The sequence below is a fragment of the Macaca mulatta genome, chromosome 9 (genome assembly GCF_049350105.2).
Source record: "Macaca mulatta isolate MMU2019108-1 chromosome 9, T2T-MMU8v2.0, whole genome shotgun sequence".
Taxonomy (NCBI): domain Eukaryota; kingdom Metazoa; phylum Chordata; class Mammalia; order Primates; family Cercopithecidae; genus Macaca; species Macaca mulatta.
The window spans coordinates 110,568,547-110,594,455 of NC_133414.1; the positions used below are offsets into that span (position 1 = coordinate 110,568,547).

Here is a 25,909-nt window from a genome sequence, read left to right on the forward strand (position 1 = left end):
CACAGATGTCTTCTTTTGAGAAGTGTCTGTTCATATCCTTTGCCCACTTTTTGATGGGGTTGTTTGTTTTTTCTTGTAAATTTGTTTGAGTTCTTTGTAGATTCTGGATATTAGCCCTTTGTCAGACGGGTAGATGCAAAAATTTTCTCCCAGTCTGTAGGCTGCCTCTTCACTGTGATGGTAGTTTCTTTTGCCCTGCAGAAGCTCTTTAGTTTAATTAGATACAATTTGTCTACTTTGCTGTTTATGAAAAGCAAAGAAGTATATTAGGTGTGTGAGGCAGTTCCAGGGGGCGGGGAAAACAGGTCTTGTGGAATAAGGCCACCTCCATCAACAAATCTTTTTTTTTTTTTTTTTTGAGACAGAGTCTTGCTCTGTCACCAGGCTGGTTTGCAATGGCATGGTCTCAGCTCACTGCAATCTCTGCTTCCCGGGTTCAAGCGATTCTCCTGCCTCAGCTTCCCGAGTAGCTGGGATTACAGGTGCCCACCACCATGCCCGGCTAATTTTTTTGTATTTTTTAGTAGAGACGGGGTTTCACCATATTGGCCAGGCTGGTTTCGAACTCCTCACCTCAGGTGATCTGCCTGCCTCGGCCTCCCAAAGTGTTGGGATTACAGGCATGAGCCACCGTGTCTGGCTTCATCAGTGAATTGCTGAAAGGAGGAGATGGACACAGTATAGAGAAAAGACAGAAGACCTGCATCTTATCCTGGTCTTGTAGATAGTTTTGTGGACATCTAGTGAGGAAGAGGACTGGTAATTAACTGGCAAGCCCATGCTGCCAAACTGGATCATTCCCAAGAGAAAATATACTAGAAACAAAATTAACCAAAGTGGCCATCCATACAGCAGGGTTTTTCTGGGCTGCAGCTTAATTCTTCCTATATGGATGCTGTCCTATGACCAGGGACAACAAGCAGTTCTCTCAGATGGGCACAGCATCCAACCATTGGAAAGGTGTTTCTTCCCCCCCACACAGCTATCACCTTGTCCTTACTATTCAGAAGGTAATTGTGGGTGAGTGACAGGAACACTTTGGGGCAGGTACTTTGTCAATTTATATTCTTGTGCTTAATAGACGTACATGGGAAGGCACAGTACCAACTCAGTAACTGCCTTTGATATTTTCATACACAACTACTCAAATACTGGAAACCAATCATTACAAATCTAAAGAGCTTTAGCTATGGGGTTCTACAGACTTTGTATAAGAAAACATTAGTTGATGAGAAAGTTGGAAAGAACAGGCACCTTGGCACAGAAACCCAGTATGAAATAGAATATAGACTCTTGGAAATGTGAAAGGTTTTCAAAATTCAAAGGAAAGTCCAATTTCAGAAAACTGCAGGCTAGAAGATAGCTTATTGAATCCCAAATAAAGATATTACTATACATTTCATTACGTAATTTGATAATTCTGACATTTACAAATGCATAATGACATAAATCTTGAATTGCACAAAATCAAACTCTCCATACAAAATAAGCTGGATGGAAAAATTTTCCTTATTTTGCTCTGATCACCATTCTGCAGTTTTAAGGGCCAGTAGTTGTTTTGAACATGTAAATGGGATATTAAAAATGTATTTTTAAATTTCCCTTATGATTAGGAATTAAAGTCTATATAGTATAGGTTCACTACCTATCTCTCACTTCTGCCTCAGCAGAGTTTCCTTGTCAACCCTAATGTAAATATTGGCAGAGTCTCCTCCTATCTTCTCTACCTCCTTAGCCAAAGATATAAACAAAAATTTCAGATGTTCTTAACAGAAATTGGACCAGAAAGTACAATAGCTTAGGGGTTTTTCATAATATAATAAAAGATTTCTTTTGGCAGAGTGAAGGATTTCTGCTCCACCTGCTTTCTCCCAGCTACCCAATCCTTGAACCCTTTCTCAGTCCCAGGGTCAACTTCAAGACACACAACCAGTACAGTTGCACGAGGCCCCATGCTCCAGAGGGCCCTGTGCTTGGCTTAACGCTCTGCTGCTGACATCTTGAAATTCTCAATAATTTTATCTTTGAACTGCTGCTTTGTAAATGAAGTCCAAGGGGATAATGGGACACGCGCATGAGTTGAGGAGCTGTGCACAATATGCGTGTCCAAAGATCCTTGCTGTCATATTAACATGTAGTGGTGCGATGCCCCGTGAGCACAGAGTTCTGGTGGAGCCGTAATGTGGGTGGGGGACTTCAATGATGCTCAAGTGAGTGCAAGATAAGTGTGTGTAAGTAGGGAGTGGAGGGGCTGACTGCCCGAGAGGCCACACTTTCTTTCACCCCAGAACTTTTATGAATGCAGGAAGAAGGCAATGGTGTTTGTTTTAAGTTACACAAATAACCAAAGAGCCTGATCATATCCTTTCTTTCTCACGTTACTTCTCTGTATTAGCCAACCACTTTTGCTGAAAATGATAATATAGAAGGAAGGGCAAAGATAAGGCAACCCATTGTTCCTTTTTCTTCAGTCCTTCCTTCCTTATTAATCTGAAGGTAGAAAGTGTTGGTAGAAAGCACACATATTAAGAAATGAGAGAAGAAGAGTTGAGTTAGTTTTGTGCAATGTTTCTATGGTTTTGGTAAAAACACAATACATGTGTGTGTATTATACAAGCTGTGAAATACAAGTTATATAATTTTGGTAATTTTGTATATAACAAATGCTCTTATGTTATCAGCATTTAAATCTTACATGCACATATAAGTATCATATAATTCTAGATACTTACATTCTCTGAGTCATGCACAATATAAAGATGAATGGTAACACTCATGCTAATCATTTAACATTTTAATTTTTCTTTACTTAGAACAATGTTAACTAGCACATTAAAAATACCATGACAAATCAAGAGACAGACTGGAAGAAAAGACAGAGCTTTACATTTTGGGACTTTTAAAGGCACATTTATTTATTTACAGACAGAGTTTCGCTCTTTTCACTCAGGCTGGAGTGCAATGGCACGATCTCGGCTCACTGCAACCTCCGCCTCCTGAGTTCAAGTGATTCTCCTGCCTCAGCCTCCTGAGTAGCTGGGATTACAGGCCCCCACCACCATGCCTGGCTAATTTTTGTATTTTTAGTAGAGATAGGGTTTCACTTTGTTGCCCAGGCTGGTCTGGAACTACTGACCTCAGGAAATTCACTGCCTTGGACTCCCAAAGTGCTAGGATTATAGGCATGAGCCACCACACTGGGCCTAATGGCACTTTTAAAAGATAGAGGTCCCACATTTCATGGCCCATTTAGTCCTCACCCTAACAACTCTATGCCATCACAACATCTCCTTCGTCTTGTCATACAATTCATAGGCATATACCATAAAATGGAATAGGAGTCTGAAAAACAGAAGGGACACTTATGGACTACCTGCTGGGAAGACAGGCCTAAGGGAGCCCCACTGTGGCTTTTTGACAATGAAAGGAAAAGCTATAGGAGAGAAAACCATGGCAGCTGCTAGTTAAGGGAAATGGGATCTTCCTCTGGTGAAAATTGAGTTTGATGGGTGAGACCCACAAGTTCTAGAGAAAGCAAAGCAGGCCTGGGGGCTGTTGTGGTGACCACTATTTACCTGGGTGGCCTTTGGATCTCGCAAGGGCAGGAAGTGAAATATGGGAGTGGGATGGGTTAGGGGGCATGTAACTCAGAGGGCTGAGACTGGCAGAAAGACTCTTCAATGTTTTACCTCCATAAAGGAACTCAAAAATTTGTCAGCAAAGTAAAGTATTAATCGGCAGCTTTTAACACCAACCATGAATAATATTTGAACTTCAGTTTTTTGATGTAACACTCCAGTAACAGTACCTATCCTGTATACTAGGTACTGCTATACGTGCCAGGCAAAATTGCAGGAACAACAATCTGAGAATGCATTGTCTAAGATGTATTTCCCAACATTACATATACCCTAGTTACTCTGTAGAACAGGGATATGACAATTGCCATCATCCCTTACATAAAAATTCCACAGCCTCAGAAGCTAGAGTTTCTGCTATTTCTAGCCTGCTAGTATGTAGATGCTGAAAACGGTAATATATGCTACTAAAGGACCTGGGTGTGGGCGGAAGGTATAGAAGACCGGGTGTAGCAAGGAAGTCTCAGTCCTCTGGGTATAATGGTTAGAAGGAAGGTCTAGATAGAATCTTTGTCTTTTACTGTGAGTTGGTATTTGCATAGTTATAAGGAAAATTAAAACTTTCATGTGGCTGTGAAATAGAATGTGTAAGTCATTTACACAAATGGCATTCCTCTTGTAGCATAACAATCATATTATTAGATGTATCAGAGCAACTCGGATGTAAGTTTCATTTTAGTTACAACAGCAACTCATATATTAAATTATGTAAGTTTCATTTTGGTTACAACACCAACTCCTATATTAAATTAAACTCCTGTAGTATAAAGTTTAGCACTAGTTATGGGGAACCAGCCTTATTCAAAAATCACATTTCTTTGGTTCAAATTTCAGTGCTTGCGCTCAGGCAGCATGGCCATCTGCTCAGGACTTTAAAAATAAATACAGAGAACAGAGAACATTGTTTCTAAAAGACCTGGAGGCTGAAATACAGAAAATGGTCATCGTTAAGTTTACAGATGACACTAATGGGAAGAAGGACGGGTTAGGAATTCCAAATAAGAGTACATGCAGGGTAGAGGCCTGGGGAGAACATCTTAACCGTAAAAGTAAATGATGGGGAAGGACTGGTTTTGTGTGGAAGGACTAGGACCAGGGTTCACTGGGGTTGAGGGGATGAAGCTGGTATAAATTTCTGGGGCATAGCACTCAGGGGTCCAACTGTGTTACCATGAATTCAAATCCCTTGCAAAGATATTTGACTCGTCCACACTTGCAAGTTTTGGGAGGGGCAAAAACTTTCTTTTAAAGGGACCTCAAACCCACTCTGGGGTTTGTGCAGTATTGATGTGATTTAGGATAATACTATCCTGGGTGTGCATAAAAAGGAGTAGAATGTAAACAATTATCCCTTGGTTCCCCTCTTAACCTTACCGCTTCCCAGCTGATTCATCCACATGTCCTTTAATTTCTACCTCCAATATCTTTCATCTGTCCCCTTCTGCCTTGTTTATAGTCATTACCCTAGTTGAGCCAATAGCTTCCTCTCTAGGCTCTCTGCCTCCACTTTTGACTCTTTATGATCTACTCTCTGCAGAGCAGCTAACGTCATTACCCTATAACTTAAATCCAATCATATCAGTTCCTTGTAAAGTTTCTTCACTGGCTGCCCACCGCTTTTGGACTGAAAATCAAGCTCCTTATGGTGATCTGCACACTCTGCATGATCTGCCCCTGCTCAGCTCACCAACCTTGTTTCCTACCACGCGACTACTTCGCTACATCTAGCTTTCCTCTCTGTTCTTTGAACCCTCTGGACCCTCTCCCTTCTAAGACTCCTGCACAAGTCTCTCCTCCTCAGAGACTTATCTTTACCTATTTAACGTGGGCACTTCCCCAGAATTCTCCAACCCCTTATTACATTTTCCAGAATCTGTTGGAATGACCTTATTTATCCAGTTACTTATTTTTATTTGCCTCTGCCCTAGATCGACTCCGAACTCCTTGAGAGTAAGAGGCTATTTCTGTTTCCTTTGTAGCTATATTCCCAGAGCCTAGCACAGCGTTGGCGCAAGGCTGGCACTCAATAAATATTTGAGGAGTAACTAAACCTGTCTCTCATCACGGGTCACTGCCATGCCCAGCATATTTAAAAACTGGTCCTCTGAATCCTATGGTCATTCCTAGGGAGGATATCTATAGCCACAGAGCTAATGAATGTACCTGAATGGTCAACTGAACTATGTATTTTAAGCTCCAAGTTGCTGATCTGAGGCCCTTCAGCAGTGGGACAGGTGGGTATCATTCGTGGTCAGGTGTTCTCTGAACCTTCTATTGTAGCAGTGGCAGCTTTGAAAAAACTTTTTTTCTTCTGTTACTTCCTACCTATATTTTCTATGCCTTGGAGAATATCTCTAAATTTGGTATCACCTGCATTCTCATTAAGGTGGCTTTAACATTGTCTTCTAGATCCCAAATGATGAGAGAGACAACAATTAAAGGGATCCTCATCCCTGACAGCCTCCCAGCAGGCACTCCCTGCTCAGCCAGAGCCACTCATCACTCTCCTGTGTTTGCCTTCTCCCAGCCAGCTTTTAGTTCATTTGACTGGCTTAGATTCAAACACACTTAAGTTCTGAAAACTGAGCTTTATAATTCTAGATACTTACATTCTCTGAGTCATGTCATTTTCTTAAAAAAGCATATGATGTGAGTTTTAGAGGGCATTTCCGGAGGCAGAGCTGGAATTACAAAAAAAAAAAAAAAAAAAAAAAAGCAGGAGAGCAAAGAGGATGGACGATTCTTTGATCAACACTCATTTCCCAGGCCACATGGTGATTCCATCAGTGAAGCACGGTGTGTGCAGATCAAACCAGGAGAGCCGGTGGAGAACAGACACCCAATTAGTTATAATAACCTTTGACTGGTAAGTGAAAGGAAGGAACTACGAGAACCTGGACACCCAGAACGAATTTCGGGACGAAACCCCTCTGAGTTTCCTATCTGATGTGTCAGCCGGAAGGGCAGCCCTTCTAAGAGAAGTGCTGTGTGTTCCTTAGAACACGGGGAGCCAAGTCACTGGGAAGCAGCAGCCCCAAATGGGCTTTACAGTTATTGCGAATGAAAAGGAAAGGCCATATATTTTTAAGAGAAAAAGCCATATAAATCTGACAGCTCCACCCCACTCATAGCAAACCTCAGTCATTTCCAGCCAAACCACTCTATTTTCCTGACAGAGACTTGCACAGTGGGAAGACATTGTGAAAAATCAGTGGTAATAACCGCAAACCACTTATGGTTCGCCCTGGGCTTAATCGTGATGTCTTTGGGTTCATTTGGGGCAGGGTCACCCTCCATTTTCAAACACACACAAACCCACCACCCCCCCACACACCCTAAACTCTTAACCAACACACATGCAGTGATAGCCTCACACACAGAAGATGAATTATGCAAGTAAATTTTCTATTTCTCTCTTAAATGGAATTAAGCTCTTCTCTTTTGAAACTTCTAAGTTATTAGTCTTAATAATTCTATTATCCAGTTAATGTTTTTGTTGTGTTGAGATAGATGAACAGGGATGAAAATCATATTTTAAATTTCTAGTTAAATCTGCAAATATTGATTGATAGTGATCTCTATCAACACTTAAAATGCACATACCCTTTAACCCAGGCATTCTATTTCTAGGTATTTTTATTAAAGACACACAAAAATATACAAAGACATCCCTATCCATCCATCTTCTCCATTTTTGTATTCAAACAGCTAAATTTAGCTGGAGAAAAGCACACAGGCAGATAGGTATCACTTTAACATGATCTCAGACCTCACATGCTCTCAACGCTGCAGTAATCCTAGATGTTTCTCTAGTTTCTTTATCAAGCTTGCCTTTCTAATCTCTGATATATTTTGTACATTTCCTTTCTCTTCAAAACCTCATCTACAATCACTTCTCTTCCTCTTAGCCTTGCCTCGCACTTCAAGCAGTACAGAAAGCTATGCTTTGGAAGCTGTCCTTTCTTCTCACCACCCAATGTATGCATGATTGCCACTGTACCCTTCTCTTTTCTCCTGCACAAATTGGATGTGCTAAATGCTGTTCTTCCTAAGCAAGGTTAGGTTCTGTGTCTGTCATCTCTCACCTTGTTTCTCTCCTGCATCCTCACTCCTCTAACTTTCACCAGGATTTAGATATGCTTACACATTTGTATCTTCAAAAAGGGTTATGCCACACCTAAATAGCTCTAGAACACTCTGTGATAGAGCACCTAGATGACTGCAGTCATCCCTGCTGACTCTGGGACAGATTGCTCGGATCCTTATCAACTGCCAGGACCTCATCTGATTGGAAAAACCTGCAGAGCAAATTGGTGCCCACTGGCTCCTTTTGGTTTCCTTCTGGCTGCTTCATTTGTATTTCTAGACAGATGTATGGAGGAGTGTATATACATGGGGACGAGGTGGGGTGGGGTTTGCGCTCTCTCCTGCTCAAGGGTACTAAGCCAGCCAGATTTACTTCCGTTCACCTCATGTGTTCCATCCCTCACTTGGAGGACTTTAAATCTTCTAGTGGTTCTCAAACTTTAGCATCCATAAAGGATCACCCTGAGGGCTTGTTAAAACCAGATTTCTGAGCCCCATCCCCAGAGACTCTGATTCAGTAAGACTGACGAGGACTCTAAAATTTGCATTTCTAACAGGTTCCCTGTGATGCTGATGGTCTGGGACTCTACTTTGAGAACGGTTCCTTCAATGGGGTAACTTTGACTCTCCTTTATCCATGTACAAGGGATCTTGGGGCAAGTGTCATGAGGTCATAGAGGAGAGCATCCATCCCTTTTGTTAGCTCTCAGTCCAAAGGCTTTTGATTTTACTGCCTGACAAGCTCCGGGCAGTCTTGGCGTTAGAGAGGCGACGAGTAGCTGTGTGGAATGTGTCTGCTCTGCTCGGACTGGCTCCAGGATTGCAGCCCCCACTCTGTAGTGTATACACAGCATCCATAGGTAACCTGTAGCAGGGCTTTGGAGAGTCAGGTGTAAGAAAGGATGCAGCCCCACATTCTCATCCCTTCCCCAACATGGTGCCTCCCACCCCCAAGGTGGCCCTGCTGGAGAAGACTCCAGGAGGAGCAAGTGGAGGAACCCTCTGCTGAGGCCTGTTACTGAAGGAAGAGGTCTGGACTCTATGAAGAAGGCCCTGAAAGTCAGTCAGTCATTTCTGCCCTTGATTTTCTCCACTCCCCTCCCTGCCTGCCCAGCCATTTTCTTCTTCCCTTTCTTCCCTCAATCCTAACTGAATATATACACTGTGTCAGGCACTATACTGTGGAAGTTAGGGACAACGAATGTGGAAAACTCAGTCCTCACCCTACATTTTATGCCTGAGTGGCAAAGACAGATATGAAGTGACTGCCATAGAAGATCAAAAGCAATAGGGTCTAAAATGCAAATACATGGAAACACAGGGAGCACAGAGGCAGGGACAATGGATTCTGACAAGAGACTTCAATAAGAGGGTGCCATTTTAACTGGTCCCAGGAGGAGAATGGGAAGAACAAGGAGTTTGTGCTTTGGAGAACAGAAACGGCTAAGCTCTCGCCTTGGTATGGTACCCCTTTCTGATGGGGAAACAGCATATTTCCAAGGCTTTACTTAGTGCTATCAAGAGCACCAGCTCTTCCTGGCTGCAGCCCCACATCCAAGGTGTCTTCCAGCCGTCCAGACTGGTAGTCGCTGCTAGGATCTACTGTACTCTGGGCCTGATATCCAAGCAACTGTAGTGCACATGCGGGTTGATAATGGGGAGAACCCATGACTAATGGTCATCGCTTACAATTCCAAAGAGGGTCTTTCTCGGGAAAGATGTCCAGATGTCCAGTTTCTCAAATGTAGGGCAACAAGCTCAATCTTACATTTCTCATCTTTCCCACATACCAGCCTTATCCGGCATGTGGGCTTTTTCTTTTCTTTTTTTTTTTTAACCTATATCCTGTGACATAAGAAAGACAGTAGTTATTTTTCTGGATATCTAAGATGAAAGTTTAACACAGGAAGCCCTCTGGTGACTCTGTATTTCCCCTCTACTGTTTGATTACCAACCGTGTGACCCTTAGCAAGTTACTTTATCTCTCTGTGTGTCAATTTTCCTCATCCACAAATGGGGGTCATAATACCTAAACTCATAAGGTTGTTGTGAGAATTAAATGAATTAATACTTGTAAGTACTCCATAACTGCTAGTTGTTTTTTCATATTGACATTTAAACCAAGCAAATAGATTTTAAGGTAAATCAGCCCCAGAAGGTCCTTATTTCTATTTTTTTCATGTGTTTAATTCAGAACTCTTTATCTGGATTTCAAGAGGGCCCTTCCTAAGCCAGGCCACGTGCAATGTTTGCCTGTTCAACAAGGCAGACTCCTAATCTATCACTATGGCTGAGAAGCTCTTTGAGAGCTTGAGGAAGAAAACTCTCCTGTTCCTATGTTGGGAGTCTCTAGTATTTCTTCAATACCTCCCCCAAATTGTTTGTTATGTACGAAGCTTCAAAAATAGAGGAGAAGGCACATCAGATCCTACAACACAAAGGACTGGCACAGAAATCTTGAACTGCCTTTTGCTGTAAAGGGAGTTGGGAATGGGACACTCGTGGACCCTTGAATCAGCCTGGGTTGAATTCTGCCTCTGCTTCATGATCTTGGGCCCATATCTTAAGCACCCTTCGCCTCACTTATCTGAAAAAACAAAGATGATAAAGATGCCTACCTCAGGGGGTTACCGAGAGGACTAAATAATACATTTTGGGTAAAGCATTATTATTATAGCACTTGATACATAATACGCACTCAATAATATTAGCTCTTGTAGCATAATGTAAAGAAGACCAGACTGGAAGTCGAAGTTACAGAGTTTTAGTCCAAGTGTGTCACTATTAATCTCCACTAATAATTGTTGAAACTGCACTTTCTTTTCTGTAAAATAAAGGAGTAGGAGAAGATGGTTTCAAAAGATTCTTCCCAGGTGCAATCGCTTTTTTTAGCCTCTATCATCTTTCCTTTCAGAGGGCAGAACAATAGCCTTCTCTCTCTCTCTGGGATTCAGGGAACAGACTGCAGACCCTGGAAGAGCTTCCTTTTATTTGCCTATTTGGCCTTTATTGCTTCTGGCCTTACTGATTTTCAGGGACGAGGGCTGACCTGATTCTTTCTCTTTGATGGGCCTGAGCCTATTTCCATTTTAACAGATGCTCTGGGCTTACTTTGATCCCTTTCTATTTTGATGTTCACTGAAGAACCAGAATTAGATATGCTTCTTCTTGGAGCCCCAATCTTCTCAGTTGTAGAGACTGGATGATCTCTAAGATCCCTTCTAATGTTCTATGAGTCTGTGAATCCTAACTGGTACCCCTTTCCAGTTGAAGTTTGGCCTTGACTGTGACAAAGCTGGATAAATTCAAGGGCAGTGTGGGCAACAAAGACTTCAGCCAATGGCTAGAACTACAGATGAAGCAGCTGTGATGTCAGGAAGCATCACCATAATTTGAGGCTCAAACAGCATAAAGTAGAATTTTATAGAAGGTAGGTTTTTGGAGGTATTTATGGAAGTCACAATGGGACAGTTTGAAGATATAATAATGCCTTAATACAAAATTTCCTGGCTTTCTTTTGAGTCACTGGAACACAGTGTTTATGTTTCATAATGTTAATCACATGCAATTCTTCTAAATCTGGGATCTAATGGATGCAAAAATTGGTCCAAATGTCAATTTTAAACATATGTTTTTTATATTGAATAGACCTGTATAGTTCCAAACACCAGTTAACTCTTTGATGAAATTAGGGTCTGATTTTTTTCAGAGGTGGTTCTGATTGCTATTAAAGAAGGAAGAAAATCTTAGATCACTCCAGCAATGGGGTCAGCTGAGGAAGACTATTTCCTGAAACAAAGCATGAAGCCTGGAATAGCTCAGTGAATACTGCTCACCCTAAGTAATGGAGGGAGTTGGGAAGCTGTCCGGCAGACTTTGGTAGAATCTGGAAATTTGAAAATTGGACAGAACAATGAAAGCCAATGTGAGAACCCTTTCATGGGGACTTTAAATGCAGATGGAGAACATACTGATTTTGTTGGTCATTAACAGTCATCTGAATTTCAAAATGACCATTTTCATTTTTTTCTACTGATGTGAAACAGTTTCACTTGGTCCTCAGAGAGCAACTAACCAGACTTTTTGTTGGTATCCAACAACTGTGCTTGTTGTTTTGTCTGAAGAAAAGGAGGCTGGGAGATGACCTAGCCTTTCAGTACAATAAGAAATTTACAGTTTAAAAGTGACAGAAATAGGGTTAGATATAAGTCTTCAACTGCCAGGACATCACAATGAGAACTGGCAAAAACCATGATACAGAGGAATGAGTGGCATCTGCTCTGAAGGTCTGACAACTACTATCTGTTTTATCCTACAAGGAAATGGAGGACAATTTGATTCTTAAAGTTCCTTCCCACTTGGTGCTTCAAATAACACTGCCATGACTCATAACCATTTGGATATTTAAACTGGAATTGTCTTTTGAGCCAATAAAAGTTATGGAAGAAATCCACCTCATAGTCATAACCTGAGATTTTTTTCACCCCAACTGAAATTTCCCAGTTTAATTATTCACTTTATTCATTAGTTGTTATTTTATTTATTTATTTATTTATTTTTTTTTTTTTGAGGCAGAGTTTCACTCTTGTCGCCCAGGCTGGAGTATAGTGATGTGATCTCTGCTCATTGCAACCTCCACCTCTCGGGATCAAGCGATTCTTCAGCCTCAGCCTCCCGAGTAGCTGGGATTATAGGTGTGCGCCACCACACCTGACTAATTTTTGTATTTTTGGTAGGGACAGGGTTTCACCATGTTGGCCAGGCTGGTCTTGAACTCCTGACCTCAGGTGATCAGCCTGCCTCAGCCTCCCAAAGTGCGGAGATTACAGGCATGAACCAGCGCACCCGGCCTATTCATTAGTTTTGGCACCAAATAACTTTTGGCTATTCTGAAAAATCCAGTGTAGCACTAACAGGTAAGATTAGTGATGGATAAGGTACCAAAGAATGTGCTATAAACTTGGAGAGCAATTCCTAAAGAGTTATTTCCAGACATTTTCAGCAAAGGCAACATCAATAAAAGAACTAGAGGCTTCTGAAGTGACTTTTTTTGAAGAAAACTTCCTTCATTTGGGTATATAAGCTTTAAGATGTTTGATAAAAGGTTAGCATGTTACCTCCCAAGCTTACTTCATGTGTAAGGAGAACCTTCCCTTCCACCCACCTCCCAGGTGTTAGGAGAGCAAGTGAAATGATTCAACTTTGTGGATTACCCACAGAAAACAACTTCATGCTATTTTTTTACTACTATTTTTGAAACCTGCTTTCCTATCCGTGAATGTCTTCTCAAAGCAGATTTCTTAGCTTTTAGATAATAATGAACAGTTTCATTTTCAGATTTAAAAAAGTCCAGGCAATTTACTATCAAAACTAGTTTTTCATCCAATTTGATTCACATCTTGGACAATTTAGGCTTGACATAAATCAGAAAACTGCAGTGAGGGGAGAGGCTCCATATTTTTGTTTGCTTTTTATTTAATCCTCTTCCCTACCAATTCCGGAAGGAGCAGAGGGAAAGAAGAAAGGTATAATTGGGACAACCATCCTCACTGACTGGTGGTGTAATATGGCTTTGGTTCACCCCCTGAGGGTGATGCCAAATCATGGACCCCTCTCTTGCCAGACATTTTTGTGGGTTCTTCCAGTGCTTTCCTGCTGGGAACCCCCATGTCATACTGTTTTCTTAGGCAGGCAGTATACTCTGGCAGACCATTTAAAACTCCTCTAAGTGTATACTATTGATATATATCTCAGTCTCTTTCTGTTGGGACATGATTCTTTAAAGATAACGGAAAGCTTGGTTACCTGTTGTGGTAGCTACTCTAGCCCAGGAGAGAGAGGCATCTTTGTTCTGCCCTCAGTAGAGATGTAATTTCATAACACAACAGCCCTCTCACCCCATTCAGCTGTTAGGGACAGTTCCAGCCTGCCTCTTCATGAGACCTTTCCAGATGAGAACCAGGCACTGGGCTCTGTGCCTGCCAAACTTCAGCACATATCAAGGCTTTCCAAGAACTCTTTTGATACTCTCGAGTGTTTCTGGGGCCAAGGAACCCTATCACTGGGCTAGCAGTGGAGAAGAAGAACCTTCCTCCTGTTCCTACTGTCAGGCTGACACAGCCCTCTTCAGACACAGACAGAATCTTCTCTCTCATCAACCTCCCAGCCCCCTTATATGCAGACAGGAGATGGGCAATAGGTCCCATCTCCTTTGGGTCCAGAGCTGGTTTGGGGCTACCCCTCAGGAAGTCCTGCATGGACAGGTTAGCTCTAACTTCTCTTTAAAATGTATAGGCACTTTATACCCATCGACCTCAGCTTTGGGGCTTCAGGTGGAATGGACAACAGAAAAGTCCCACCTGTTACAAAAGTGAAGGCTCAATGAGAATGAGAATCAGAATCAGATTCATGGTGGAGCTGAAAGGATATTCTCAGTTTATCATTCAAAAGATCATTTCAGACACAACTATTTCTTTATTTATTTAAACAAACCTGCTAACGAAGCAGGCCAGGTGGAAACCATTGAGGTGATGCTGGAAAGAGAGAGCACTTCTGCTGTGAACAAAGAATCCTGACGCTCCTTCCTTCTGAACTGTGAAGGCAAAGTGAAGTGCAGATGAATCTGGTTACCAGAGACAGGGAAAAACGGGGAAGGCCAGGGTTGGTGGGGAAACATCAGGAAGTGTGGTCAATAAAATAGGGGTCCAGAGTCATGTTTTTTTTCATCTAAGGCCAAGGGAAACAGAGTCAGTTAAGGCAGGAGAAGCTTCATAGCCCTGAATCAACAGATTTGTGCTGGAGAATTAGTTCATTGCCAGGGAAGATAACATCTAAAGCTTTAAGTACATATTCACTGTCTCACCCATGCACACACATGCCACAAATGCTTCCTGGTGCTGACTCTGTACCAGGGACTGTGGTAGGCACTGGGATTGCAGCAATGAATATAAGAGAGTTTACTCAGAGGAAAACAAATAAACCACATTCAAAGGACTAAATTAAGTTCTGTTTGGCTGGAGAACAGAGTGCAAGAAGAAGGATGGCACAAGATGGGGTTGGAGATGTGGGTAAAGGCCGAATCATGCAGGTCTCTGTGGCCCACTTTAAGGAATCTGAATTTTATTCCGGAGGCAATGAATTAAAGGGTTTTAAGAAGGTGTTAACAAGCACTGTGTTTTAGAAAATATTTTTGGCCTCAGTGTAGAAAATGGATTGAAAGAGAGGCAGAAATAAGTTAAGGAAACTTGGGGAGTAAGATGAAGGAGTAAGTTAAGTTTCTAACTCAGAAAATTGTGTGATAGTGAAGCCATTTGTTTAGATATGAACACTAAAGAAGATTCAAACTTATGGCAAGGGAATGGAGAGGTAGGGGAATGGAGATGTTGAGCTTACATTTAGATAAACATGCCTGTGAAACATTCAGTTGTTTATGTCCAGCAGAAAGCTGAAGGCCAGAAGAGAGAAATGGTCAAGACATATGTATTTGTGAACGTGGGCGGAGGATTACCTAGGTGCCGAGGCAAGAGACTGAAGGCACAAATGGTTTCAGTATAATAAAGAAAATAGTTAGAATAAGAATAGTCATAATACGAATTAGATATAGAGATGATCATGAACAATTATCAATCATTATTATAAACATTATTATTAATTAGCTTTTAATATTACTCTTTGTTGCATTACTAATATAACCTAGGAATAACCGGCGGGTATAGGGTCAGGTGCTGAAGGGACATTGTGAGAAGTGACCTAGAAAGCAAGAGGTGAGTCTTCTGTCACACCTGCCTAAGAGCCGCTTGAGGGCTCCTTGGGAGCTCCTGGTCAAGCTGTAACGCCAGTGCCTGGGAAGGCACCCGTTACTTAGCAGACCACAAAAGGGAGTCTCCTTTCCTTGGAGGAGTCAGGGAACACTCTGCTCCACCAGCTTCTTGCGGAAGGCTGGATACTATCCAGGCCTGCCCACAGGCATCTGGAGGCCTAAACCCCTCCCTGTGGTGCTGTGCTTCAATGGTCAAGCTCCTTGTCCACTTTCATGCTCCTCCCACACTCCTGGTTCCTCTTTGAAGTTCACAGTAGATAGCGGTAGAAGAAATAATGAAAGTCTTAAAGTCTTTGATCTTTCTTAGAAGTGCAGAGAAGAAAACGCTGACGTATGCTGCCTTCTCTCTCTGCTTCGGCTACCTAAAAGAGAAGGGCCCTCTATCCTGTAATCACGTGACTTGCTTCACCTTGTCAATCACTTAGAAGGTTCACCCTTCTTACCCTGCCCCCTTGTCTTGTATGCAATGAATATCAGTGAGCCCAGCCATTCGGGGCCACTATCAGTCTTCGCGTCTTAATGGTAGTGGTCCCCCAGGTCCAGTTATTTTCTCTTTATCTCTTTGTCTTGTGTCTTTATTTATTACAATCTTTCGTCTCCACACACAGGGAGAACACCACTAAGCCCCATAGAGTTGGACCCTACATGTGAGTGACAAACAAATACATAACAGTCTCCTTTTCTGTTGGGTTTTCTTCATCTTTTTATGGGTCCTGACAATCTCGAACCTTCCTGAAACTAGGTTTACCTAATATTACCAGTAGATTTAGGAATGTATTTATTGGGATTTTACACTAGTTTCTTGGAGCAGCTAAGAGCAAACAAGGCAGTTATTTATTCCCTATTTCTATATAAAAATGTACCCCAGAATATCTCATTAAGAAGGCCTATGTCAGTGGTTCTCAACCTTACTGTACACTGGAATCATCTGGGGAGCTTTAAAAAATACTGATAAATGGGACCTACCCCCCACTCCCCGCCAATTCTGCTTTTGCTGCCTGGGAATTGGATTTTTTTAAAGCTCCCCAGATGATTCTAAATGTGTAGCCAAGCTTGAGAACAACTGACCTAGATCCTACTTAATTAATGTGTCTTTTGATTTTACATCAGCGTTTCCAAATAAAGGACATATATTCATCTGTAGAGAACTGCTTGTTTAGCTTAATGGAAGAACTGCAAAGTTTGAGCAGGCCCTTCAGGGATACAAGTGAACAGAGGCATAAGCACACCCATTTGCAGGGACAGTGAAGGCATTGATGGGGCCATAGCCAGTGGATTCATGTGTATTGTCAAGTACTTTGACACCTCTTGTCTAAATTGTCCATAGGTAGCCAGCAACGTAGGCTGGTTCTCTCCTAGCAGCACCAAACAGAAATCAGAATACTGCTCTCCAGAATTACTGACCCATTACATAGGGGAAGGCAATATGTGACTACTTAATATTAGGCTCAGGAAAGTGGTAAAGAGGTTGAAATCGGTTTTTGATCCTCTCTTGTCAAACCATTTTATCAACAAATCAGCCCCACAATATTTAACAGTCTGGTAACTGCAAGGTATGACACTTACCCTTCCTTATAAAGCATGTTAGGCCAGGTGCTGTGGCTCAAGCCTGTAATCCCAGCACTTTGGGAGGCTGAGGCGTGTGGATCACCTGAGGTTGGGAGTTTGAGACCAGCCTGACCGACATGGAGAAATCCCGTGTCTACTAAAAATACAACATTAGCTGGGCGTGGTGGCGCATGCCTGTAATCTCAACTACTCGAGAGGCTGAGGCAGGAGAATCACTTGATGGAGGTTGCGGTGAGCCGAGATTGCTCCATTGCACTCCAGCCTGGGCAACAAGAGCGAAACTCCGTCTCGAAAAAAAAAAAAAAAATCCTAAGAGGCCGGGCGTGTGGTGGCTCACACCTGTAATCCCAGCACTTTGGGAGGCTGAGGCAGGCGGATCATGAGGTCAGGAGTTCGAGACCAGCCTGACCAACATGGTGAAACCCTGTCTCTACTAAAAATACAAAAGTTAGTTGGGCATGGTTGCAGGCACCTGTAACCCCAGCTACTCAGGAGGCTGAGGCAGGAGAACAGCTTGAACCCGGAAGCAGAGGTTGCACTGAGCCCAGATCATGCCACTGCACTCCAGGCTGGGTGGCAGAGCGAGACTCTGTCTCAAACAAACAAACAAACAGCATGTTAACAAAGTTGTGTGATCCTATTTTTAGCCTTTTACTCAGATTATCAGAAAAGTGTGGGTGGCATTCTACTTCAGGGACTTTCTCAACTACCTCTTTCTTACCCTCTCTGTATCTCCTTCTTTTGTTCCTGGCTGTCTCTGGCCTATACTATCTTTCTTCACTCTCCCTCTAACTGCTTTTCTTTTCTTATCTTTCTCACACCCCTCTGCCTCTTACAGTTTCTTGGCACTCTGCCCTAAGCACTTTGATTCTTCTAACTGTGATATTCATTCCTGATTTTACCCCCACCTTAGGCACACCTTTCCTCTTTCTGTCTTCTACCATTCTCCCTGCACACTTCAACAGTCTTCCTTCATCTTTAAGAGAGGGCACTATAGCAGAAAAAGCCCTTGAGTGAAGAAGTAGGAACCAAGATTTCAGGCCCTACCTGGTCAGTGACAGTAGTATTACCTGGGATAAGCCCTTTACACATTCTGGGTCTCAGTTTCTGTACATAAAAATAAAGTTGGTATGAGTCAGTGGTTCTGAATAGGGCTAGAAATAGTCTCTTTTGTTCATTGTGTATCCCCGGTAACTAAAAGAATGCTAGGAACATAGAAGGAAGTCAATAATTTTTGTTGAATAAATGAATAAATTTGCTGCCTGCATAAGCCACCAATGGCAGAGCATATACATTAAACCACTTTTTTTAGCAATAGGGTTGAATTTACATTTATTCATACATATGTTTTCTCCTAGTTTCTCTTGGGCATGAAAATCTACATTTGTGTGAATTTTGAGCAAGGTCTGTGGTCTGTAAATGGTGTGACATAAATTGGCCCATGAGGTAAAGGGCCCATGAGCTTGACCATTGTAGGACCCTAAAGATGTAGTAGGCCAAATGCAATTATAGGTCATTTGACCATTCTCTGAAATCTTGGTTCCCTACTTCTTCACTCAAAGCCATTTACAAGTGTGTCTTGAACACATTTTTTAGAAAATCAAGAGCATATGAACAAAGCAAAAGAATCATTTTTGAAAAACAGACTGCATTGAAAAGAGAACGGAATACAGAGCATCTTGGAGTAATAAGTCAAAGATATAAAACATAAACTCCTTCAAAAGTACATAAATAACAAATAGATAATGCTTGCTCTCTGGAAATATAGTTTGCAAGATGGAGAGAAGGTTAAACAGCAAGAAAATTAAGTAAACAAAAGCAACTAATCCATAGCACATTAAGACTTATAATCCAGTCAGGAAACAGCAAATTTGAATGCAGAGCCATTTCAAATGCATCCACCATGATATAATTGGACTCTAGATGTAAAGAGGAAATATGAGGATAATTAAATTTGAGGTTGTGTGAACTTAAAGATGATAATATAAGCTGTATCAAATAAAAAAGGAAAAGCAAGAACAATGTAAGGAAGAGAAACAGCTTTTGTTTTTAAAAGAATCTTTATTGAGGACTCAGGATTCATTAGATAGAGAATTATTCATTAATTCTCTTCATATAATTAAAAAGCAGATTTTAATGTAATAATTTAGAGTGGGGTAAATGTTTAGAATCCTTGTAGCTGTAAAAAGTTTTCCTCTTTTCAATTTTAATTAAAAAGGCTTTAACCTTATGCTATCCTTATGTTGCAACTCTAGTATTTCATTGTTAAAATTTAATTTCTAAAAGGCGATCTTTGTTCTTCTGAAATGTACTGCATAAGACAAATATCAAATGGAAGAATAATATTTATTAAAACATTGCAATTGTCTTCACAAACTACTTAAAAAAACTCAAGTGATGATATTGAAACTGACTTTTTCATGTTTAAACATTCATTTAAATTCAGAATTACCTGAACTAGACAAAATTTCAAGAAGTTGGGCAAGAGGTCTCTTCTTCTACAATAATTCAATTTAAAGACGTATAATCAATTTATGAGATTCCAGGCACTACTGGGCATTGAAATACAGATATGGACAACACATAGTCCTTGTCTTCCAAAGCTGATGGTCTCATGGGGGACAAAAATGCCCATAAATAACTATAATATAATGATAGTCATATATTCCGTAAAAGAACAAAGCATTATGGCCACAGAGGAGAACATATTACTCACTTCTAATAGCTCTTATAAAACTTTGGTTGTAATCCTGATTCTCTGATGACTTAGTGAATGGTGCTAGACAGAAAAAAGTATATTGTTGACAGTGGGTAGGCAAATTCCCTTTCCCCTCTACCTCCTACTTTCAGTAGTTCAGAGATGAGGCTGGGTGCGGTGGCTCATGTCTGTAATCCCAGCACTTTGGGAGGCCAAGGTGGGCAGATTGCTTGAGGTCAGGAGTTCAAGACCAGCCTGGCCAACATAGTGAAACCCAGTCTCTCCTAGAAATACAAAAATTAGCTGGGCGTAGTGGTATGCACCTGTAATCCCAGTTACTTGGGAGGCTGAGGCAGGAAAATCGCTTGAACCCGGGAGGGAAAGGTTGCAGTGAGCGGAAATAGCTCCACTGTACTCCAGCCTGGGCAACAGGGTGAGACTCTGTCTCAAAAAAAAAAAAATAAATAAATAAATAAATAAATAAAAAGAAAAAAAAAAAGAAAAGAAAAAGAAATTTAGAGATGAATGTGTACTGTTTTCAATCTTCAGGTAAGGGGAACAAGAGCTCCTCTGAGTGCTGACATTGGTATTCCATAGTAGGAATCGCACAGGAGCACACTTGGAAGCTGAGACGTTAGGCCCATTGCCCCTGGCCTTAATTCTACAACGAAGTACTTCAGCACCTGGCATCTTGAAATGGTCAAGAAAAATAAGAAAATTAATTTACTGCGAGACTCATATTTCTCTCACTGTAGCAGGTAAGAGGATCAGTCTTTCGATTCATTTTTTACTAGACCCCTATTGAATCTCTCACACAACAGATTCCCAAATCATCCCTGTTCCCACGCAGCCTCACAATTGCACCTTCTTTCGCTCACTTGCTGCAGATACCCTCAAGTCCTATTTTCCTACAAAGTTGTATGTCATCTGATATGAGTAGCCTAAAGTATTCACGTTAAGGTTCCATTCCAGCAACCTTAACATCTTTATCATCTTACAGTATACTGGTTAAGAGTAGAAATTCTGGAATCGAATTACCTGGAATTAAATTTTGCTTATACCACTTACTGTCTTTGAGACATTGGGCTAAAAAAAAGATTGAGCCTCAGATTTTTCATCTGTAAAATGAGGAAATTAATAGTATTTATCTTATATAGTTGTTGATAAAATTAAATACTTCTAGACTACTTAGAATAGAACCTGATATTCCACAAAACTACAAAATAACTATTATTGTCATTATTATTATCCCTCCATTGCTGAGAATGAAGATAAATTTCATATATGTTAAAGGTCCTCTTTCCTCTGGCCTCCTTCAGGAGTTCACTCTAATTATCTGCATCTTATAAAATTCCATTTTAAAAACCTATTTCCTTATCCTGCTACAGTACTGTGGGTCTCCCTTGCATCACTGACAAACTTCTTAAAAAAGTCCTTGCCTCCTTTGAAAATCACCTACCCACTTGTTTCTATCTAATCAATTTGGTCCAAGTGTTCTTTTTCATCACTAGTAGACTCCATCCACCAAATGTGAGGGCTGTTCTTCATCACTCTTTTTCTTCACCTCTGCATTTAAAGCAACTGAACATTGACCAACAACTTCCTCCTTCTTGAAATTCTCTTCCTTTGCCTTCCATGACTCGCTTCCTACCTGTCAGAGCGAGCCTTCTCTGCATCTCTCTTAGATGTGGTCTTTTCTCAAGTTGTCCTCAGTCTCCTTTTACCAGATCTACTCCTGAGCAATATCATCATTCCCATGGTTCAGCTCTGTATCTGACTCCCATATCATATCCCTGGCCTGATATATGAGAAAATCTACACATTATAATTTCCAACTCAGTCGAGGTCATTTGCACCTGCATTTCTTGCTGCACTTAAAAACTCAACTTACTCAAGCTTAAACATTTTCCCTCCAAAGGAAATTTTATTTGATTTACTTACTCCTGTTGGTATCTCCTCTCAAACCAGTCTCTCTCTGTGTTCCAGTCATGCTGGCCTTCTTTCCATTCCTTTAAAATGCCACTTTACAGCCTGTGTTACCTCTGTTAGAAACTTCCTTTCTTTTCCCAGCCTAGTAAACTTCTTTAGCTTGAATGTCCCTTTCTCAGGGAAGTCCTTCCATCCTTATTAATGCTTAGCATTTTTTATTTTCGAGATGGGTTCTCTCTCTGTCACCCAGGTTTGAGTGCAGTGCACAGTCATAGTTCACTGCCTCACTGCAACCTCAAACTCCTGAGTTCAACCAGTCCTCCTGCTTCAGCCTCCCAAGTAGCTGGGACTACAGGTACAGGCCACCACACCTGGCTAATTCTTTCTCATTTTTTTTTTTTTTTTTGAGACAGAGTCTCGTTCTGTCACCCAGGCTGGAGTGCAGTGGCACGATCTCAGCTCACTGCAAGCTCTGCCTCGCAGGTTCACGCCATTCTCCTGCCTCAGCCTCCCGAGTAGCTGGAACTACAGGTGCCCGCCACCACGCCTGGCTAATTTTTTGTATTTTTAGTAGAGACAGGGTTTCACCGTATTAGTCAGGATGGTCTCGATCTCCTGACCTTGTGATCTGCCCGCCTCAGCCTCCCAAAGTGCTGGGATTACAGGCGTGAGCCACCATGTCCGGCCTCTTAAATTTTTTTTGTAGAGACAGGGTCTCGCTTTGTTGCCCAGGCTGGTCTCCAACTCCGATTTCAAGTGATCCTCTCACCTTGGCCTCCCAAAGTGCTGGGATTACAGGCATGAGCCACTGAACTTGGCCAGGACTAGTCTGTTTTGATCTCAGTTATACCTCCAGTACCTGGCTTATGGTTGAGCCTTATACAACTATTCACTGATGAACAAAAGAATAAATGAATACAAAGGCATCAAACAGTATAGCATATTTGAAGAACTATAGTTTTATGACTGAAGCATAAAGGGAATTGAGTGAGGGGATGGGAAAGGGGAAGCAGCAAAAGATGACACTGAAGTGGGATGCAGGGGTCAGCTCACTGCAGGCCCTGTGAGCCTTGTCAGGAAGCTTGGTCTTTATTCTGTATGTGGGATTGGGTTTGCTAGGGGTTGCAATCAGGAAAGTAAGACAATCAGTTGTATGTTTTGGAAGATCACACTGAAAGCGCTGCAGAAAACAGAGATTAGAGAGGATGCATGCTTCTCTAGATGAAGGGCAATGAAGATGTGGACTATGTGTTTGGGTTGTTTGTACTGAAGATCTGCTGCTTTTGCCTGCCCGTCATCAACTCGCATTTCTTCTGACAACAGTGCTCCCATTTTCCTTTTATAAAAAGTATCTATTCCCCACTGAATGCTGTTCTGCTGAGACTGTCAATAAAGATGCCCCGCCCTCCCACCAAGGGGCAGGAGTATGATCCGAACTAAGCCAATCAAATGTTCTCTCTCTGGAATCAGAGACGCAAACTGAGTGACACAAAGACTGAAAAATGACTGGGGCTCATTCATCCCAACTGCGGCCTCTGAAGAGACTGTTCATTAGTTCCTGCTCCCTGGATCCCCAGAGTTATCCAATTTCCTACCCTTTCTTGGTTGACTAGCTTTTAAAAATAGTCTGTGTGCTATCCATATCTTTCTAATACATTCTTTTTTTTTTTTTTTTTTTTTTTTGCTTAAGTTAGCCAAAGTTGGTTACTGTTGCTTGCAACCAAAGTACCCTAATTGATACAGCACTGTATCCCAAACTTGCCTGAATATAAACATCATCTAAGTTGCTTGTTAAAAATACATATTTCGGGATCCTACCCTAGCAAAAATCACTGAATCAGTAACCCCAGGGGAAGAGCCTAGGAATCTTTATCATTAATACATTTTTTTTCTGGTAGGTTTTAATAACCAGGCAAACTTGGCAAACACTGAACTAGGGAAAAGACTGCAGGGAAAGGAAAACAGAGAAACTGACAGACATAGTGATAAGTTGGATGTGGTGGATGAGGGAGAGGGACCTGACTTGAGTGACTATCAGTATGATGATGCTCTAAAACCTAAGGAGAAGCATGTTTATAGGGGAACAATGAATTTAGTTTTGGGATATGTTGATATTTAGATAATGCAGGATATTTAAGGGAAAACAGGTAGCTAGTAAATGGTTCTGCCACTTACTAGATGTGTGACCTTGGAAAAGTTACTTAGCCTCTCTGTGTAATGGAGATCATCATCATCATCATCATTACCTTAGTAATGATAATACCTATTCATAGGGTTTTTATGACACTTCATATAAAGCACTTAGAACTGTGCCTGGCACATGTAGGTACTACATAAGTGGCAGAGAAATGAATGAAAAAAGTTGGATATAAGGGTCTGCATTTTAGGAGAGAAGACTAAGGCTTCTGAGTTACGATCCTAGAGGAAGTGACTGAAGTCACAGAAGTTAATGATCTAAGAATGTATGGACCTGCAGTATGTAAAAAACAGAAGGACCTCTACTTGGTAGGCTTTTTGTCTTATTTCAACCTATCAAAATTCTTAGACAACATTTCATCAATTCTGTGATGTCTTTTTTCACATTTTTAACATCTCTGGAAAAGGAATGCCTCTAGCCATCAATGACATGTCATTGTTTAATTATCAGAGTTCTTTCTTTTTTAGTGGTGCATAAAATAATGATGTGTCTTTCAATGGACAGCATCTTAGATTTGATGATATGGGAAGTATGATCTCTCTTCTTTGAACCTCAAAGACATCCCATATCAGCCTCTTCTATAACATTTATTTTAGCCTGCTGAATGTTAGAGTTGTCCATCAGCTACTAGACTGCAAGAACCCCAAGGGTCAAGACATCTCACTCTTCCTTTTGTTTCTGAAAGGACACACTAAATAGTTTTGCCTGCAAAAGACTCTTAATAAAAATTGCTTGGATTAAATTGAATTCTAAAGCAGGATATAAATTATTTTTAGAATTTCTGATATTTTGCAATTAGCCTTATTGCAATTCCTATCTCTTGCTTTGACATGTGTAAGTACACACTTGTTTTCAGATTACTAACATTACGCCTAATTCAAAGCATCTACAATCTGAATTCCCCAGGTGGATGGTTACATGAACTATTTCAAGAAAACATATTCAGCATTCCTGGGAATATTAAAAAGATAAGACCAAAAATCTTACTACAAAGTTATATTGAGAATAGAGAATGCTGTTCATACACATATTGATAACTGTGTAATTACTACAGATGTCGATACTTTATGTGTTATCTTAGTTTGCGCTGTCTGTTTTTTCTGTTAATGAAGTTTTATTCCTTTTCCTTGTTTACATATGAGACTTTGGGTGGCCATTACCTGTGTGTTCAGTCTCACCAAATCCCTAGGGGTCAACTACATGCTCAGACATGCATCATTATGGAAGTAAAGAGCTCACCTCCTCCCCAAGCCTACTTTTTGCACAGAACACACCTCAAGCCTTGGTAATGGCCAGGTCAATTCTCTTGGTCTGTTCCAGCTGAATTTTCTACCATCCTTCTCTCCACCACTTCTGACTCTGCCATCCCACTGCTCAAGTGCTAATATCACCTCTCGCCTTCTGGATCCTAGATCACATTAGCCTCTCTTCTTTTCCAAGGCCACAGGTTAATAAAGCCTCTCCAGTGTCACAATAAGAAAGAGGAATTCAATTGCTATCACCGATAATTGCTATTTTTTTTCTCTCTATGGCTCTTCCTGTGCTGTTTGCGGGGCTGTTTTGTTCTCACTGGAATTTCTCGTCTTCAGGTGGACAGCCATATGTGTATGTAGCCAGTCAGTCCTCTGGCCCCTGTTTGTTTTTACAGTACAATCTTGCATTGTGATCTTGTTCACTGAGTACTCTCTCCTCCATAGAACTCACCAAGGATCCAAGGGTACTTTAAGTACTCTTAGCATTAAGTAAATGGGTTACAAGCATGTCATGTCACTATAATAATATGTAATGCTTCAGTCCTATCATCTACCTTTTCCCATAATCCTGAGAGAAATTTGCAGTGCATCCCATGCCCACCAAGGTTCAGACTCATTCTGTCCTCCAAGACTTACCTCTCCCAGCATACTGCACACTGTCTCCTCCCCATAGGCTGCCAGCCGGATCAGACTATACGACAACATCCAAACTCCCTGTGG

At 41.3% G+C, this 25,909-nt stretch overlaps 1 protein-coding gene and 1 long non-coding RNA gene across 6 annotated transcripts in view; one reads left to right on the top strand and one right to left on the bottom strand.

The window, feature by feature from the left end:
- The window catches only part of HPSE2 (heparanase 2 (inactive)), a 782,696-nt gene that overhangs the window by 64,429 nt on the left and 692,358 nt on the right, over positions 1-25,909 (bottom strand). The gene's annotated exons all lie outside the window — the stretch shown is intronic.
- The window catches only part of LOC144331245 (uncharacterized), a 235,745-nt gene that overhangs the window by 54,111 nt on the left and 155,725 nt on the right, over positions 1-25,909 (top strand). The window contains exon 2 of the long non-coding RNA XR_013398235.1: positions 20,360-20,568. This is a non-coding gene — a long non-coding RNA (uncharacterized LOC144331245). The remainder of the gene's footprint in view (positions 1-20,359; positions 20,569-25,909) is intronic.